This window comes from Onychomys torridus, chromosome 4, assembly GCF_903995425.1.
Source record: "Onychomys torridus chromosome 4, mOncTor1.1, whole genome shotgun sequence".
NCBI lineage: Eukaryota > Metazoa > Chordata > Mammalia > Rodentia > Cricetidae > Onychomys > Onychomys torridus.
This window is the reverse complement of record NC_050446.1, coordinates 147,411,361-147,430,445: the sequence shown is the minus strand read 5'-3', so window position 1 is coordinate 147,430,445 and position 19,085 is coordinate 147,411,361. Positions and strand designations below refer to the sequence as shown.

General features: G+C 40.1%; 1 protein-coding gene across 2 annotated transcripts in view; it reads right to left on the bottom strand.

The window, feature by feature from the left end:
* The window catches only part of Ralgapa2 (Ral GTPase activating protein catalytic subunit alpha 2), a 277,458-nt gene that overhangs the window by 221,159 nt on the left and 37,214 nt on the right, over positions 1-19,085 (bottom strand). The window lies entirely within an intron of this gene.

Here is a 19,085-nt window from a genome sequence, read left to right as displayed (position 1 = left end):
AAATTTATAAACATGAAATACATTTTTATGATAGGCCCATATTACTTACCTCCCCGTCAACACACAAATAAATAGGTGTAAGTTTAAAATATACATAAAAATTTCATAAAATTAATGCCTACAAGTAGGTCTTAGGATTGTACTTATGAAAGCATCCATTAGTGGGCAACAAATTTCTGAAGAACAGGAAGACCAGGCTAATAAAAGTAGCCCTCAGGGGTTGGGATTTAGCTCAGTGGTAGAGCGCTTGCCTAGCAAGTGTAAGGCCCTGGGTTCAGTCCTCAGCTCTGGAAAAATAAAAATAAAAAAGTAGCCCTCACTACCAAAAGCTGGCTGTTGAGTGAGGGCATCAGCTCTTCAGGGATATGTCCCCCAGAGACTACTTACGCTCCAATAGATGGTGCTATGCCCATGCTAACAAGAAGTATTAAGTGATACCATGGATTTAAAAACAGAGCACATGAAGTTGGGTGGGGAAAAGAAAGAATTGAAGGGGAATTTGAAAAGGGAGTAGATTTAATCAAAATACATTATATTTGTGTACGAAATTCTCAAACAATTTTTGAAGATTTGATTATGCTCACAAAAAAAAAAAAAAAAAAAAAAAAAAAATCCAGGTCTGGAGAGATGGCTCAGAGGTTAAGAGTGCTGACTGCTCTTCCAAAGGTCCTGAGTTCAATTCCCAGCACCCACATGGAGGCTCACAACCATCTGTAATGAGATCTGGCACCCTCTTCTGTGAACATTATAAATAAATAAATAAATATTTTTTAAAAAAAAATCCAAAACCCAAATCAATGAGAATGACCTCCCTCTGACCCCCACTCCAGAGCACATTCTGGTAAATTATACTTAGATTCTAAGATTTCTTTTTTTATGTATATAAGATCTTTATTGACAGATAATTCACATAGTATACAATTCTCCTGTTTGCACAATTTGATAGACTTTAGTCCAGCATCCTCATAGGCCCATGACACCATCACCACTTCCTTTTTTAGAACATCGCTGTCTTCAATTTCTTTTTTGAAGGCCAAATGCTGTTTATTGAAGAAGCGGGGAGGTCTTAAATACAGGCTTACAGCACAATGGGAGAACCCCGGAGGGCAGAAGTTTGCTTCTGATGTTTTACAATCCCTATATTTTTTTAATGTAATAATAGAGGACAACTTTGGGAGTCAGTTTTCTCTTTACACATGTGGGTTACAGGGACTGGAGTGAGCTGTCTGGTTGGCAACACGTACCTTTGCCCACTAAGCCAATTCACTGTCCCAGAAATTACTCTTTTTTAATACAGAAAACTGCAAATAGTCAAAATATATCTATTGGCACTGGTAATACTTTATCACTGTGGGATGAAAATCCCTATTCTTGCATCCTGCAGATTCATGAGTCTGTAATCCCAGCATTCTTACAGGGAGATGGGAGGCAGAGACAGGAGAAGCTCTGGAAGTTAACTTGCGGTAAGCAGCTGTGAAGCAAGCTTGCTTCAAACTAGGTGGAAAGCAAGAACCAACAACTGTCTTTTGACCTCCAGGTGCACACTGTGGCATGTGCACACCTGCAGCCACACACATAAGCGTGCAAAAATGAACACTTAAAAACACATACATACATAGACACTACGGTTGTTTGAATGTAATTGGCCCCCATAAACTCACAAGGAATGGTACTATTTGCAGGTATGGCTTTGCTGGGGTAGGTATGGCCTTGTTGGAGGAAGTGTATAACCATGGGGATGGGCTTTGAGGTCCCATATATGCTCAAGGCACAGCCAGTGTCTCAGACCACTTTCTGTTTCCTACGAATCAAGATGTAAGAACTCTCAGCTCCTTCTCCAGCATGCTGCCATGTTTCCCACCATGACAATAATGGTCTAAACCTCTGAACTGTAAGTGAGTGACCTCACTTAAATGTTTTCCTTTATGAAAGTTGCTGTGGTCATAGTATCTCTTCACAGTAATAGAAATCCTAACTAAGACAGACATACACATACATACAAATAATTTTTTTTAGACAATTTCTCTCTATGTAGCCCTGGCTGTCCTAGAACTCACTATGTAAGTCAGGCTGACCTTAAACTCAGAGAACCACCTACCTCTGTCCCCTGAGTGCTAGGATTGAAGGTGTAGGCCACCATGCACAGCTGTAAATATTACATTTAAAAAGGGAATCAGAAGATGTGAAAGTCAGTTCTTACTACTGAGAACCTCATAGTTGCTATGTGAGTGTGAGCCACATCTCATCCCTAAAAAGTCAGTTCTCTATAAGCCAGCTTCTTACTTAAACTATGGGGTACAACTCCAAATGGCATCACCTAACCATGTAGGAGTTACAAAAAGTTGGCAACATTCCAAGGTTTCTGAACAAGCAACAACCAAAAACTAATTCAAATCAAACATGGGATGAATCTAAGGTCTGGCTAGCAGTGCTTGACCGTATTGCACTGCGCAACTTCCCTGCAGACTTGGTTCAAAATACACAACATACACCGAAGCTCAGATCTGAAACTACTGTATGTTTATGAACTGTAGTGCCTTTATGAAGTATACAAGTTTTTTGCTCATATAGAAACACAATAGTTTAATTATAGGCAACGAAGAATTTCATTATTTCCTACAAACATTCTTCAGAACATAAGCATTAAATTAGTGAATCTTTGGTTCGTATTGCACTAATGAGCTTGATTCCTAAAACTGTTGGTCAAGTTCAAAATCATTAAATGAACTTTGGCACAAGATTAGGACAGAATTTCTAGCAATTTCTGAAATGGCCTTAATGCATTTCCGCTACTTTATACTACATATTTATGCAGAGTGGCATCCTCAGCATTGACAGTCATAAAATAAAAACAATGATCAACTGTGAAAAGCTCTGAAGACATTCTCTATCTTATTTCAAATACTCTGCTAAAATCTAATTCTTAAGTTTAAAAAGTAAGCACATCTATCTTATTAATATGCAAATATGATTCTACCTTTAATATATGGTAAAAACTATGTTTATCAAAGAATTATTTTAAAATAAATTTCTTTGTGATCTATTATCAATAAATGTTTCATTTGGATACCTATTTCATACCTATAAAACTGAGGTAGAGTAAAAATTTCTCTGACAAAAGAGGATCATGAGTAGAAAAAGTTTAGGAAGTCTTGCTTTTTAGGATGACAATTAAAACTCACATAAGCCTTGTCCTACCAAAAGGATATAATCTTTAATGCCCCTGTACCCCCCACTCCCCCACACCATGCCTGTGGAATACAATACATGGGAGCAAGAGCCCACAGAGATGAACAGCCACAGCCAGCTGGAAACTGGAGCTCTGGAACTGGACTAAAATGAAGGACTCCATGTCTAGGCTGCTGCCAGACCAAACAACTCAAGAGCCACCTGTAGCCACAATAGGGTGGAAGTCAGTCAGTGTCTCTGGTAACAAATTAACAAGAATCTTTGCAAGACAAGTTCTTTGGAAAATACACTACAATGGAGTTACTAGAAACAGTTGACAGAAGAGTAGCACTGGAGAAGAAATGGGAAGGAAACAGAGGGAGCTCTGGAGCAAAGGCCCAAACAACTAGAAGTGAGACCCTATACTCCAGCCTAATGGAGAAGAGAGTGAGCTGGAAGGCTGAGGCACTAACAGCCAGAGGCTATCAGTGGATGCCACTCTTGTAAGAGGTGGCAAATCCTTGAAGGGGAATCTGAACAACACATTTTTTTGTGTGCCACAGTAATATTGAAATGATTAATTAGGTTACTCTCATCAGATTAAAAGGCTGGGACACTAAGATAAGTGTACCCCACTTCAGGAGCCCAGATGCCCCCTAGCTTTGTTTCCAATTCAGCCGAAAGTGGCTTCCTAACAGGTCATTTTGCTTGAGCAAAATGAGCTTCTTCTGAATTCTTCTTTAAAGGTAGCTCCCAGTAACACGGCGGGATCACCTTTGGATACCATTATTCAAGAAGGTGCTAGGTGAATTAATTAAAGAATCAGGGTGGATCTTGTCTTGATCTAGATTAATGTCTAGCATTCCCTTTGCTCTTCAATCTTTCAACTTTTAACAAATTGGCTCTGAGTCATACTTCTCAGTTTCCAAAATACATATTTTTAACTCTTTAGTTGGTTTTCTTTTATTAGTATGTAACTAAGAAAAGTACCTTTTAATGTGAGAAAACAGGCTGGGTGGTGGTGGCACATGCCTCTAATCCCAGCACTCAGGAGGCAGAGGCAGGAGGATCTCTAAGTATGAGGCTAGCCTGGTCTCCAGAGTGAGTTCCAGGATGGCCAGGGCTACACAAAGAAATCCTGTCTCAAAAAAAAAAAAAAAAAATTGCATGCGCATACACACACACACACACACACACACACACACACACTCATAAGAAAACAGAAAATGCATCAAGTAGATGTGAATAAACATGTCTGCATACTGTCTAAGTCTGCAACAAAAATCATCTCCAATTCACTTAAGGTCATGACAATCATTGTTACTTCTCAAAATAATTCAGATTTATAAATGGGTCTACTTTAAAGACATTAAGAAATATTCTCTAAGGTTTAGATAGGAAACATCATGTCTAATGTTTGAGGTAATAATATCCTAAAAGGACCTGTGAGATGGATGAATGGAAATGCACTTGCTACCAAGCCTGACAGCCTGAGTTCCATCCCCAGGACCTACATGATGGAAGGAGAGTATTAACTTCCACGAGTTGTCCTCTGACTGTCACATGTGCTCCATGGCACATGCACTCACACACACACACACACACACACACACACATACACACACACAAGATAATTCTTTTAAAAGAATATATCCTTAAATGACAAAACTTCATACAACAATTCAGAGACTGAAACAATATCCATACTGCCACTTCTTCCCATACACTAACATTGTGAGGGCTGTTTTTTATGGATTAAGTCCTATGAGGGTCAATAAATATAAATCCAAACACAACTATCTAGTCTAAATGCTAAGCCTGTGCCTCGGAAGTTCCAGATGAAGCCTCTCTTTGGTGAGACAAATGCAATCTGGCATTTCTTGTACTGCAGCTGATATTCTAAGCTATACTGCTGTGAATGCCTCATAAGTTATTGACATCTTGTTTGTAGTTTCACTGGAGAATAAAATAAAAAAATATTTCAAGAAAGCCACACAGTGTGAATAAATATGATTTTTCTGGAAAACACATGACTCTGTTTAATGCTCAGTGCTCAGCTGCATCTATATGGTAATCCATTACAGCACACTCAAAATCAAAATTAGGTATTACTACCGATCAGCACATCAGGGAATCTGTCATTCTTTTAACTGATTATCCGTAGCTACTTTTTCTTCAGAACCTACTGCATGACCAGGAATAATATGAAACATAAGTTGGAGTTTATACAAGATGCCACAGTGAACTTTAAAATTCCAGTCTTCATTTAATTTAGATGGAAAACTTTTCTTACCAAATTATTACCAGATGATTGCAGCATAACCCAAGTCGATTCACACTTGATTCTAAGTCTACGTGGAAAGTAGGGCAGCAAAGAATGAGGAAGATGTTACACACCAGTTATCTACCTGAAACAACCAACTAAACCTGTTCAGTGTGAGACTAGAGAGTAGGGAGCAACCCTTCCCCAGGCCAGCTGTAGGGCACAATGGTGTGCGTACAGAAGATGCTGCCCTGGGAGAAAACAGAAGACTTCATTTAAAAGAGCAGACATCTCAGCTTTGTGACCTTGGGGGTAACAATGTGCAGAAAGTGAAGAATGAGAATTAGCAGTCCTTTCACAAGAGCATTCTGCAGGTGCCTGGACTGCACAACCAATCTGGCTTAAGAGGGACCCATGCACATAGAGCCCACACGCACGCCACACATGCTTCCATGTCAACCTACAGACAGACAACATTTTTGCTATTATCTGGTGGATTCTCGTCAGTTAATGAAAATAACTCAACTCTTACACAGACAGAATAGTTTCACTGGTGACCAGTAGCTGTTTAGAACCTTTAAATTCTAGAGAGACAGAGCTAACATGAACAAACAGATAATCTTAAAAATAAAATGAATATGCTGGATTGCCTTGTCCAGCCTGAATACAAGGAGGGGTGCTTGGTCTTATGGCAGCTTGCTATGCTATGCTTTGCTGATGCCCACAGGGAGCCTGCCCCTTCTGAGAGAATATGGAGGAAGAGTGGATTAGGGGTAGAGGATTGGGGGAGGGGGTGGAAGGAGAGGAGGGAGGGAAGGCTGTGCTTTGGGTGCTAAATAAATAAAAAAACAAATAAACAAACAAATCCCAGTCCATAGAATAACATGAATACATTTTAGCTTTATTGAAAATTGCTGGTTTTCTTATACCAGAAATCCCTTCTACTACTTTCAGTCTGTCAGCATGCTGTCAAGGAGCAAGAGCTCCCTATTGTCAGATCCCTATTGGTCACTGTAAACACCAAACTCAAATTTTACCTCCTGGAATAAGACCACTTCCAAAAGACCCTCCTCTACCAGCATTCTTCTCAGGTGGATAGGCATAAGGCCTACTCTGCCATTATTGCTGGATTACCTGGGAGAAAGGACCCACACTTTAGTGATAGATACATCTTGTATCCTAAACATCAGAACCAGTACCCAGCATACAGTATTTCCTAATAAGCATGAACAAATAGGTGAGTGAAAAATCACAAAAAGAAATGAAAGTAATTCTAGTTTTAGTACACACACACACACACACACACACACACACACACACACACAGGCAAGGGAGGAAATACTACCCTACGTGATGATATATTGTTTGTAATCTAGGAAATAAAGCTTGCCTGATCAGAGGAAAAAGCCAAACACAGAGTTAGCCTCAAAGGTCAGGCAGTGGTAGCTTTAATCCTAGCACTGGTGGCAGAGGCAGAGATCTGCCTGGATTTCTGTGAGTTCAAGGACACACGGGGCTAAATGAAATTAATTCAGTCTGAAAGAGAAACAGCCATGTAGTGGTGGTACATACCTTTAATTGCAGCACTTGGGATCACACACCCAGTACTAGGAAGGTTGAGACAGGAAATGATATGGCTGGGCAGAGAAAGGAATATAAGGCAGGAGGATGGGTTGGGGATTTAGCTCAGTGGTAGAGTGCTTGCTTGCCTAGCAAGCACGAGGCCCTGGGTTCGATCCTCAGCTTAAAAAAAAAAGGTGAAGGAGACAGGAACCTGGTCTATTTTAGGCTGAGGAGTTGGTAAGGTAAGAGGCCTGCTTGTGGCTTGCTCAGCTTCTCTGATCTTTCAGCTTTCACCCTCATATCTGGCTCCAGGTTTTTATTATAAGGCCATTTAGGATTCATGCAACAACCCTAACATGGTAGGTGTGGTAATTTTAATGTAACTGGCCCCCATAATTTCACAAGGAGTGGCACTATTAGGGGGTGTGGCTTTGTTGGAGTGGCTATGGCCTTGTTGGATGATATGTGTCACTGTGGGGGCAGGCTTTGAGGTTTCCTATGCTTAGGATACTGTCCAGTGTCTCAGTCAACTTCTTGTTGTCAGCAAGATGTAGGACTCTCAGCTACCTCTCCAGTACCACATCTGCCTGCACACTGCCATGTTCCCTGTCATGATGATAATGGTCTGAATCTCTGAAAACTGTAAGTGAGCCACTACAATTAAATATTTTCTTTATAAGATTTGCTGTGGTCGGTTGGGGATTTAGCTCAGTGGTAGAGCGCTTGCCTAGCAAGCGCTCAAGACCCTGGGTTCGGTCCTCAGCTAAAAAAAAAAAAGAATAACTTCTCTTTGGGGCTGGAGAGATGGCTCAGTGGTTAAGAGCACTGTCTGTTCTTCCAGAGGTCCTGAGTTCAATTCCCAGCAACCACATGGTGGCTCACAGCCACCTGTAATGAGATCTGGTACCCTCTTCTGGCCTGCAAGGACACATGTAAATAGAATACTGTATACATAATAAATAAGTAAATAAATAAATCTTTTTAAAAAAAATAGAGTTGCTGTGGTCATGGTGTCTCTTCACACAATAAAAACCCTAAGACAGTAGGGTAGCATTAAATGGCATTTAAAAAAGATAACTGAAAACTAAATGTGTCTCCAAACATTTTAAATCTTAATACATGATTAGGTCATTGCTTAAGAGACAATATTTTTCTTAGCCCAGAAGAAAACAGTTTCTTAAAATTTGTAAGAAACTTGAACTTAAATTTCAATAAAAGACATCTAAAATAAGTATGGAACATAATTTTTAAATTAAAGGAAGACATATCAATGAAGACCTATAAAGGCAACAGTATCAAATGAGAAAGATTATTGTCTACTTAAGTTTACTTAAAGCAGCAAAAAAGTGTGGGGGTGACTCTCTCCCAAGAAAGTCCAGTGCAGCTGGAATGATGGTCTCACAGGGGAGACCATCCTACAGAGTAATGGAAATGCCTCCTCAAACATAAACACAGTAAAGGATAATCTGGTTTTGCATTTCTAATTCAGTTTCTTAAAGACTCAAGTGGATATTAGAGATGATGAAAACTTAAAAAAATTAATGTATAAAGTAAAAAACAGATGTATTATTAAATAACCTTCTGAAGTCAGATAACATTAACTACATGAAGATGGAAAGCATAAATAGCATGAATCTAGACTATTATAGAATACCCCATGTGCCACAACAACATGCATCACAAACTCCCCAGAACCACATAAAAGAGCAAAACACACTTAAAGTTGTAAATTCAGTACAAAGTGAAAAGCACTAGACAAAATCAAACAGAAAATGTTCATCAAAAAACAACAATCAGGCTGACCATCAGCAGTGAGTTCCAAAGGACAGTGTGGTAAACTGATCACGAGCCACTGAGTGGGCATCAGGATGCAGAGAGAATGTAAGGACAACAGAAACCCAAAGCAAACCAAGGGCCTACACAACAATGCAGTCCCTGGTAAATTATCTGCAGCAAAGTACAGCTCCCTTGATACATACATACATCAAAGGAGAGGGATGCAATGGTCTGAAAATTATGCAGTCACCTATATATGCTTATACATATCTGAAGTACAAGGAAAGGTGTTCCTGAGCTAGAAGCACAACAGCCACGATCTTCCCTTCCTCAATGAAGTACATAATTCATATTCTAGCAACAAATATTAAACAAAGTAATTCCCTAACAAGAATATAGAAACAAAAATCCTACAGCAGTGGGCTGTTTACATAACTGGTATTTAACATGCTAATAAAAATAGATTTTCCAAATCACTTAACATGAGAGAAACAGCATCTGAAAAATACTGTAATAAAATAATGTACTTGAATTTCTAAATGGTCTTATTAAATAAGAAACATAGAGCCAAATACAGGGGTGAACGTCTTAGAGATCAGGGAAATAGTGAGAGCCACTGTAGCTTCCCAAGAGAACTACTTCCTATTTACCCAGGCTTTGATTGCCTTGCTGTTCTGCCCTCTCATTAGCTCTTTAGTCCAGCTACCTCACTTGTGCCTGTGTGTACAGACCTCCAGGTCTCTATGGTTGGTACTGAGATTAAAGGCATTTGTCACCACGCTTGGCTGTTCCCTAGTATGTCCTTGAACACACAGAGACCCCGCTTGCCATGTGATTGGATTAAGGGCATGTGCTACCACTGCCTGACTTCTATGTTTACTTAAAAATGGCTGGCTATGTCCTCTAATCTCCAGTCAAACTTTATTTATTAATATACAAAAAAAAAAAAAATCACCACACTTCAGTGCAACTAAAATATCACCACAAAATAACATGGATATAAATTGCCTAAAATGTTGAGAAATGAGAACTACAAAAGACATAGAGGGTTAAAAAGAACAGGGCTACTATTAAACATCTTATTCTTGATATAGAAAAAAATGGATGATACTGTTTCATTAATTTAAAGATAATTACTGGGATGAAAGAAAATATAAATTATACCTATCAAATTGCAAAGCATACTCCACAAATCCAAAAGCAGTGACTCTTCCCAAAACAAAGATAAAGGTAAAAAAATGTTCATTATTTCACAAAAAGCTTAAGTATAAGCAGGTTAAATTCCCCAAAAAAAGACCAAGTTCATTAGAAATGGCTTTTAAATACATACAACTTGTCAATAAAACACAGAGAACTACTCATAACGCATGTATGCACATGTACCCACAGAAAACAATGAATTCAATAAATGGATCATTCAGAGGGTACAGGCTTAAATTATCTGTCGAATTAATTAATTAATATTCTTGTTAAGTGCTCATTCTGTGCCAGGTACCATGTGAGAGATCAAAGATTGACCAAAGACACCATTTCTGCTTTGACAGTTAGAATCTCAGGGGGAAAGGCAGAAATACCACTGAACAGGATCTTGAAGAAACAAAGAGCTGAGACTACAAGAGAAGGGCATTTCAGGAAGAGTAAACAGTGCCCCCCACCCCCAAAAAGCTTTTATGCTGGTCTGAGGACAGCATGAGGAGGTGACAGGGGCTGACAGGCATGAGGAGGCAGAGGTCAGAGGAAGAGGTCCTTGGAGGAGCACTGAGAGTGTGCTCACAGCTCTGAAGGTCATGGAAGCAGAGCTGCATTCCATGAGAGCCCTGGAGAGTCATGGTGAGGGACAGAGAGCAGAGGACTGCCGCCTACAGACTAGACAGCAAGAGGCTGGGCAGGGAGCAACCAGCACAAGATATGCAAAACCACAGACAGAAAGAGAAAACAGTCCCAGTAGGTTCTAACATATGAATTTAAAACCCTTTCATTATGCATTAACATTGCAACATTGAAAGCCTTGGAAGCAGAAACATGACACATTTCATATGTTTATCTTTCCACTTGCACATTGATGTTCAGATCTAACCCTAAGAGGGAAAAAAACTTGCACTAGACATTTCACAAATCCTCACATTAGTAGCATGGAATTCTGTTATAAGAGGTGGGCTTTGCCCTGAAGAAATCCCAGCTCTAAGAGTTTTATTTGTACACACGAAACTCACCTAAGAAGTGTCAGTCACAGCCTCAGCTGCCATGCTAGTCTCCACGTCATAAAGGCTTTTGCTTTTTGGCTAAAAACTACCACATCTTTCTCTCTCTTCTACTTTTGTACTAGCATAATTAACTGGCTATCCTTTCTATGCCAATTTTTTATTTTAAAAAATTCACTGGAGAGTCTGCATAAGCAAGGAGAGAGAAATAACAAAGTCTGCACAAAATGCTGTAACTTGGTTCTCTCCACCCCAGAAACTTAAAATTTAAATCCTTCCCTCAAGGACTCTAGCGTACTAAAGACCTGCAGGCTAGCTCAAGTTCATTCAGTGAATGCCCAGGTCTGCAGGATCAAGGGCTGGGAAGGAAGGCTTCAAGTCAGCTCTTTCCTTCCCATCCCATGTCACATGCACATCAAACACTAGGTGTCACCCTCTAACAGCTACCGTGCTATACATCCACACAAAAAAAGCCAGAGAACATTTACAAGACAACAGGCATCTGTGCAACTCTCTTCTAAGAAGCCAGTTTATACAGACAAGGTCTCAACATCAGTGTGAGATCACTGTAAAAAGAGAACATGTGCTCTGTTCTAACACAACACAGTGTGCTCACTGGGTACTGTGAATGCCCTGTCATGAGGTCTTGATGTGTTTTTTTCCATTATCTTGAAAGGATTCATGTGTGCATTTCCTAACGGAGGTCTACATGATCTTTGAGGGTGTCAGTTACCACAGGCCAGCCACTGCCACCCTGGAATAGGGAGGGCATCTGTGCTACAGCAGATAATCAATCACAAGATTGTAATTTCAGACTTCCACAAACATCTTGTCTCCGGGTTCCCTTCCTCCAAGGTGAACGGAGTAATTCAGTACACTCTGTTGGGCCAATCCCAAGTTTTTCACCTCTAGGTCTCAATTCATGAGAGAGACTGCAGCCTGCAGTGTGGAGGGTACTTTATCCACTGGAACAGACACTTTCCCCTCAGAATTTGGTGCTCTAATTCAAATTATTAACACACCACAATATAATAAACAAATTATGTCCATAATAAACTAAACATTTATATCTTTCTACCTCCCAGTCTGTTGAGTTCACAAACAAAAGCAGACATCAGAATAACCATGTTACAAAAAAAAAAAAAAAAAAGACATAGGTCCTATGTTTGAACATGTCCCCAGTATCCAGTCAATGGGAGAGATTACTACAATAAAAATCAACATTCAAGCACTGGGTGGTATTCAAATCCAAAGCAGTGTCATGGGAATGAAGGCCAGCCTTTGGTTTCACCTTACTTGCAAAGCTCCTGGCACCATGCTGGGACAAGTCATGTGACTGCTATCAGGAAAGTCCTTACAACTCTTTCCCTTACTTGGGAGGAACCATGAGAGGCTAAGCCCACTCTCTACAAGCTCACCTGGAAATCTGCTAAAGGAGGATGTAAAACCCACTGCAGCCCTAGGCTCACCTCTGGTCACACAGTGACTCCTCAACACAGCCATGTGGGCAAGGCTTTGCAAATGTAGACCCTGCCATCGACCCAACATCCCCACAATCTGTGGAGAGGGAAGAAAATGCACTCGTGGAGGCCTGGAGTGAGTGAATCTCAAACATCTGCCTGAGTACTGAAGGAAAACAGACAGCTGTGCCTGTGGTTATCGGCGCCCTTCTTCTGTGTACCCTGGAAGAAGCCCAAATGGCACCTGAACCCACTGTGCAGCTCACCTGCTGCAATTTACATCTCCCTTCAGTGCCTCCCAGCCCAGGCTCCCTTTCCACCAAAGGAGGGACAGAGAAGAGACACGGAGTCCCATCCTGGACAAGCAAGAGTCTGCATCCTTTAGCTTGGGAGGAGAGGGGAAGGTGAAAAAGGGCTGGAAGTGTGGTGGAGTGATAAAGTACTAAGTAATTTGATTTGCCATTATTTTAATGCCATTTTCATCTCAAAGCAAGCATGAAAACAAAAGAATGAAATCTGCATGGCTTTTCAATTTCTTTACAGAAAGTTGCTTTGATGCCATGTTCCCTTGCTCCATGGAAGTTGAGCAATACTCAGGCCTTAGCCATGACACTTTGGAACTAACAAGAAGCCCAGGAAGTCTACTACAGTAAAACCCTAACTCTTGGAAGTCCTCTCCCACAAAAGGACAGGCCTACAGTAAGATGAAAATCTAACCCTGTGTTTAGCAAAGAGGAATGACCTTTCAGGGGAAGTTGCTGGGAGACCCCACAGCTTCTCTACAACACATGATAGGCATACATATATACACATACATACGTACATGCAGAAGACCATTCATACACATAAATAAATTAAATAATTTAAAATAGATAATACACACATATAAAATAGATAAAATTTAATAAACTGGACTCTAACCAGAGTCAAATCATTTTAAAATTTAAAACAAAATGGAAGAGTAAGACTAAACCTCATACTAAAAAAAGGACTTTTCCATGAACTTGTATGGACACTTCAAACAACGCTCAGTTGCAGTTCTGCAGGTTAACACACTTGGGAGAGACTGCAAGGCTCACCTCCTCCTACCCCTGACTCTCTATGGAAACCAAAGCAAAGAACGGTTTAAGTGCTCTATCAAGGTCACTAGCTTATTGCTGTCAAGCTGATCTAGACCTAGACATCTCCAACCCCTGTCTCTTTTATCTAGCAACTTCTAGGTGGGGGGAAGAATGCAATAATGCAAAATACCAAACAACTACAATGGACAGAGGCTGAGAATTTAAGAGACTTTAATCAAACAATAAATATTAACAAGCGCAAATCACCATAGGGTCACAAAGAACTGTAAGTAATGGCTGCTGGGCTGGGGAACTTTATGGCCTCGTTAAGAGGCTAAGGCATAGCTACATTAAGAGCTAACAAACAAATGGTCACACACTATGGCTTATTACACAAGTTCACTAGAAGAAAGAGCACTCCTCACCCCTCACCCCAGCAACACTTGCCAGGAGAACTCAGTGAGTTTGAACAGTGCCAGAAAAAGTGGGCCGGATGAACAGGGTCAAAGTCCTTGGAAAGAAAGGCACCTCATCTAAAAGGCAGAGAAGGGATAGCAAAAGACACGCATGGCAAAGTAGCCTGGAGCTGAGGGAGCGCTTCCCCAGAGGGACAACAGCAAATGAGGAGAAAGCCCCACTGCCACCCAGGGGTGAAGGACTCTGCAGGGCAGACCAGCTTGGTCTCAATTTACAGACCATAAAGAGCCCATTCTGGTGTCTAGAAGGATAATGGTAAGATTAAAATGAGGTTTAATCTGGGAGATAGTTTTGATAAAATTTAGAATAAGGATCTGGAAATCAAGTGTTGTGTTTATCCATGACTTCAAACTCTGTGATGTGTAGGTGAGGGTTTGTGGATCTAAGGGTGGGTGGAATTCTAGTGCCGGGGCACACATAGGCTTTGTAAACCTCTTCTATGTGTGTTTCAATCAAGTATGGGGGTGAAGAAATTCCCTGCTACCAAATTTAAGAATTTTTCTTATTTCTTAATAAATTTATACTACTTGCAAAAATCATCCTATTTCTCTGCTGGAAAGGGGTGGAATTCAAGGTGGCAGACTGCTTTATATTAATGGTCTATGGCCTCACTGAAGGGAAGGACTGGCCCTCTTTGAGTTAGCTAATTCCTGTAGAAAGGGCCTAAGACCAACCAATCTCAAATCCCTTCTTATGCTCTTACACTCTTGAGACTTGAGCCTCCTCCTGAATCACTCAGTGGCCAGATGTGAACAACCAGCCTAGAGTCATCTCAGATGACTCAAACTCCACAACCCTAACTTCTGTTTAGTGTGCTCACCTTGCTTAAGCATTCTCACGAACACACTGGAGTTCCTGCTTTCAGCCCTCTCCGTGTCTGATGATTTCATGTCTGTGCAAACCTCTACAGACCCCGGGTGACACGCCTCCTGCTCTAGGGGGAGAGTGAATATAAAACCTCCTTCTTCAGTATAGTCATATCAGGGTGCCTGATCATATCTCATTAAAACACATCCTATGTATCACTAAAAATAACCTCTTGGGGGCTGCATCTAGAGGGTTCTCAGGAGAAGACAGTATAAAGTTGAGCCCAGTCATCAGGTTCCTCACCGTGTTAAGCATCCTTTCTTTCCCCTGTGTAGGTAACTTCCTCAAGTGACACCACCAAATGATAACTCTGAAAAAGGCAGGTCCTCTTAACTCAGGAGGTCATTACTAGAGTTCTGATATAAGTTGATTCTTCCCATTTAACTCTTCAGCTTGCCATGAATATTAGCACAGGCTTCAAAAGGACTGAAGGCTCCATCTGTTTGCTTACTGCTGTTGACAGTAGTCAGACCTGCACCTGGCATGTAGTATGTACATGGAACATCTGATAAATGAATGAAGTATCAGAACGGGAACCAGTTGACAGAAATATCCTGCAGAATGTGGCTTGAAAACATCCAGAGTCTCCAATGGTAGGATGTTTCAAAATAGAGGTGTGTAGGATGGTGGTGGAACTCACATCATGGCCATGAGTTATAAACACAGGTAAGTCCCTGGGCTACTACATGGTAAATATGCAACCTGAGACAGGTCACCTAACTCCACAGACCTCCCAACCTTTCTTCTATAAAAACTGAGAAACAGAGGTTGGAGAGATGGCTCAGAAGTTAAGAATACATACTGCTCTTGCAGAAGACCTGAATTCAGTTCTTAGCACACATATCTGGTAAAAATTCCAGAACTGATGGGCTCTCCCAGCCTCTACAAGGACTATACTCACAAGCACAAACCCACACAGACAGACAGACAGACAGACAGACAGACACACAGACAGACAGACACACACACACACACACACACACACACACACACACACACGCACACAATTAAAAATAAAATCTTTAAAAACTGGGAATGTGGGCTGGAAAGATGGCTCAGAGGTAAAGAGCACTGACTGTTCTTCCAAAGGTCCTGAGTTCAATTCCCAGCAACCACATGGTGGCTCACAACCATCTGTAGTGAGATCTGGCACCCTCTTCTGTATACATAATAAATAAATGATTCTTTAAAAAAAAAAATGGGAATGCAACTCAGAGGTCAAAGGCCTACATGAGATCACCAATAGCAACACAGAAAACCAACCTAGAAACACATAATCTAGTTCAGAAGGAAAGGATTAAACAGAATGGTCCTTGTAAGAGAGATTCTGATCAATGTAAGATTGCTGTGGGATGGTCTTTCTGTATGCTGTGAATATGTGTTGCTACTATTGGTTAATAAAGTAGCTGTTCTGGAAGGCAAGATAAGAGCCAGGTGGGAAATCCAAGAGAGATGCAGGGAGAAAAGGGCAGTCAAGGAGACACCATCCAGCCACCCAAGGAACAAGATGACAGCAGACTGGTAACGACACAGCCACGTGGCAATACATAGATTAATAGAAATGGGTTAATTTAAGATGTCAGAGCTAGCTAACAATAAACATAGACCAAACAGTTTTTAAATAATATTAAGCTTCTGATTGGTTATTTGGAAACAGGTGGGCAAGAGAGATTCATCCTTTGACATAAGATGGCAATTAAATGTGTTTTGAGATCCTACATCTCCATTTGGAACAACCAGCAATGACAGACAAATGCTTTTCAAAGAAGAATAAAAATTTAGTCATAACCACAATAACAATAAAACAAATTTTAAAAAAAAAACAAAAAGATGATAATCATCTCCATGAACCAACAGGAACAGAAATCCTAAGTGATACTACAAGTAGAGGTAGCCAGGTCATCTTCCAGAGGTATGTGTGCTCCAACTGGAAGTAAAGGCAAACAGATTCCATCTCTGTACAACCATCTACAGCCTGGAACTCATGACCTGAGCTGCCAACCTGAGTTGCCCATCACGTACTCCACCAGAAAACTGTACTATCCCACAGTTTATATCACTGTGAAACCATTGCTTCCACTTCCAAAGTTGTCCCAGCACTTCGCCCCTTACCAAGGAAGATATAGCTCTCTTACACAGTCCTCCTCCAGGTCTCCATAACTCTCTTAGTTCTCTACTTTCTTCCAACCCATTTCTTATTTATAGAATATCCCTGAACAGGATCGCTTCTGTAATTTAACATATTAATAACTCTACCACTTTAAAAAGAAGCCTTTCTCAATTATTTACACGTTGATGAGTATTCGCCTCAGAACCCTCATAAACCACTTCTAATGTAGGAAGCAGCAATGAAGTTGCTTGGTGCCCAGAATGAAACATACAAATTACAAGCTAACTTATAAAGCTAGAGCAGAGCATAGAGCATAAACAAAAGAAATACAAGTTCATCATTCACCCATATTTACTATGCAAAGTGAAAGTTTTATGATGCTTTGAATAATATATATTTGTTCTTCTATATAGGCAACTAATTATCTGTAAATAGTAATGCATCCCTAATAGCTTCCTCCCCAGTACAGAATCTCTGGACAGGAAGGAAGGCATCAAACTTCCTTTGTGGGAAGGCAAGGACTTAGGCCTCTGCAGGCTTCCTTTGAAACAACTAGTTCCAAGAGATATAACAACAAATACAACTCTTAAAGCTTTGCATGGTTTTGAGGACTCAGAGAAACTAACAGAGACTATATATCTATATCTATATCTATATCTATATCTATATCTATATCTACCTACAGATATAGATATAGATAATCGGTGTGGCTGCTTCCCACACCAACACTGTAATGGACAGATGTCGGTCCTTCCAGCCCCTGAGCCCTACCCTCAGAAGTTTTGGGTATTCATCCTGAGATCCCAGTAGTAACTCTCAAAGGAATATAAAATAATTCTAATTGAAACCACTCCTAAATTCCTGCCAAAAGCTGAAACAAATCCATGTAGAAAAAGAAAGGCTTAACAAAAATTAAATCTGTATGATCTCACAACAGATGCAAGAGAAGAAGCCACTGTGTTGGAAAAGATAACCAACAGATTTAAACTACTAAACACTTTAGATGTTACAATTACCAGATCTAAAATACAAAGCACCCAGCATGAAGGAGGGGAAGTGGGCACGAAGTCACACCTCTAACCAAGAAGCTGTCTGCAATTGGTATCTGCAAGAAGAGGGAAAATGAGTCCTCTTCAATCAGCCATCTTCTAAGGCAAGCCTCATGCTCAGGAGTAGCTATCCAACACAAAACAGAACCCACAGTTGTTGGGATTCCATTATTGCTGCTGTTTGGGGTGGGGTGGGATGGGGTAGGGTGGGGTGCCTGATTTTTTTTAAGAAAGAGAAAGAACATGAAGTTGGTTAGGTAGGGAGAGGGGAGTTATGGGAAGAGAATGAATATGATCAAAATATATTATATGAAAATTTTAAATAAAATTTTTAAGTATGTAAAAATTAAATTAGCTAAAACAACAAAAAATACAAATCCTTAAATGCCAGCAAAGTATTAGTTCCTGAAATATCTAGAATTGAAATGCACAAGAGTCATCATCTAATTAATACAGAGAAAAGAGAAACTTGAAAATGTAAAAACCCATCTATTTGTTTTCAAATAATCTGACCACACTAGAAATGGAAACAAGCTTGTATAATCTGATAGAGAAGCTACTAAAAATTACAGAATATATTAGTCTTATTGGTGAAACATGAACATAAGTAAAACTCTTTTTGAGATAAAAATATAATGATTATTTTTATCACTTCTATTTGCAAATGTAATATAAGGCTAAGCCAGTGTATTGCATGAAAAAAAAAAATGACCACTGAAAAAGTTGGCCATTATCTACAGACAAAGAAAAAAAAAAAACACCTAATGGATAAATTAAAGCTGAATTTTAAATTGTGGAATAACTATTAGAAATAAGCTGGGAGCACTACACAAGTCACAGATGATAGTATGCCATGACGATGCTTCTGTTACACTCAAAACCAAACAAAAGTACACAACAAATTACTCAAGAGTACATGTAGCAGTAGGTGTGTGTGTGTGTGTGTGTGTGTGTGTGTGTGTGTGCAAACACCAACCATGACATACATTCACATCTCAATCTCAGATGTCAGTCTTCACCTTCTACTTAGATTAAGGCAGAGTCTCTCCTGTTCACTTTGATGTATACAAGGTAAGCTGGCCTGAGAGCT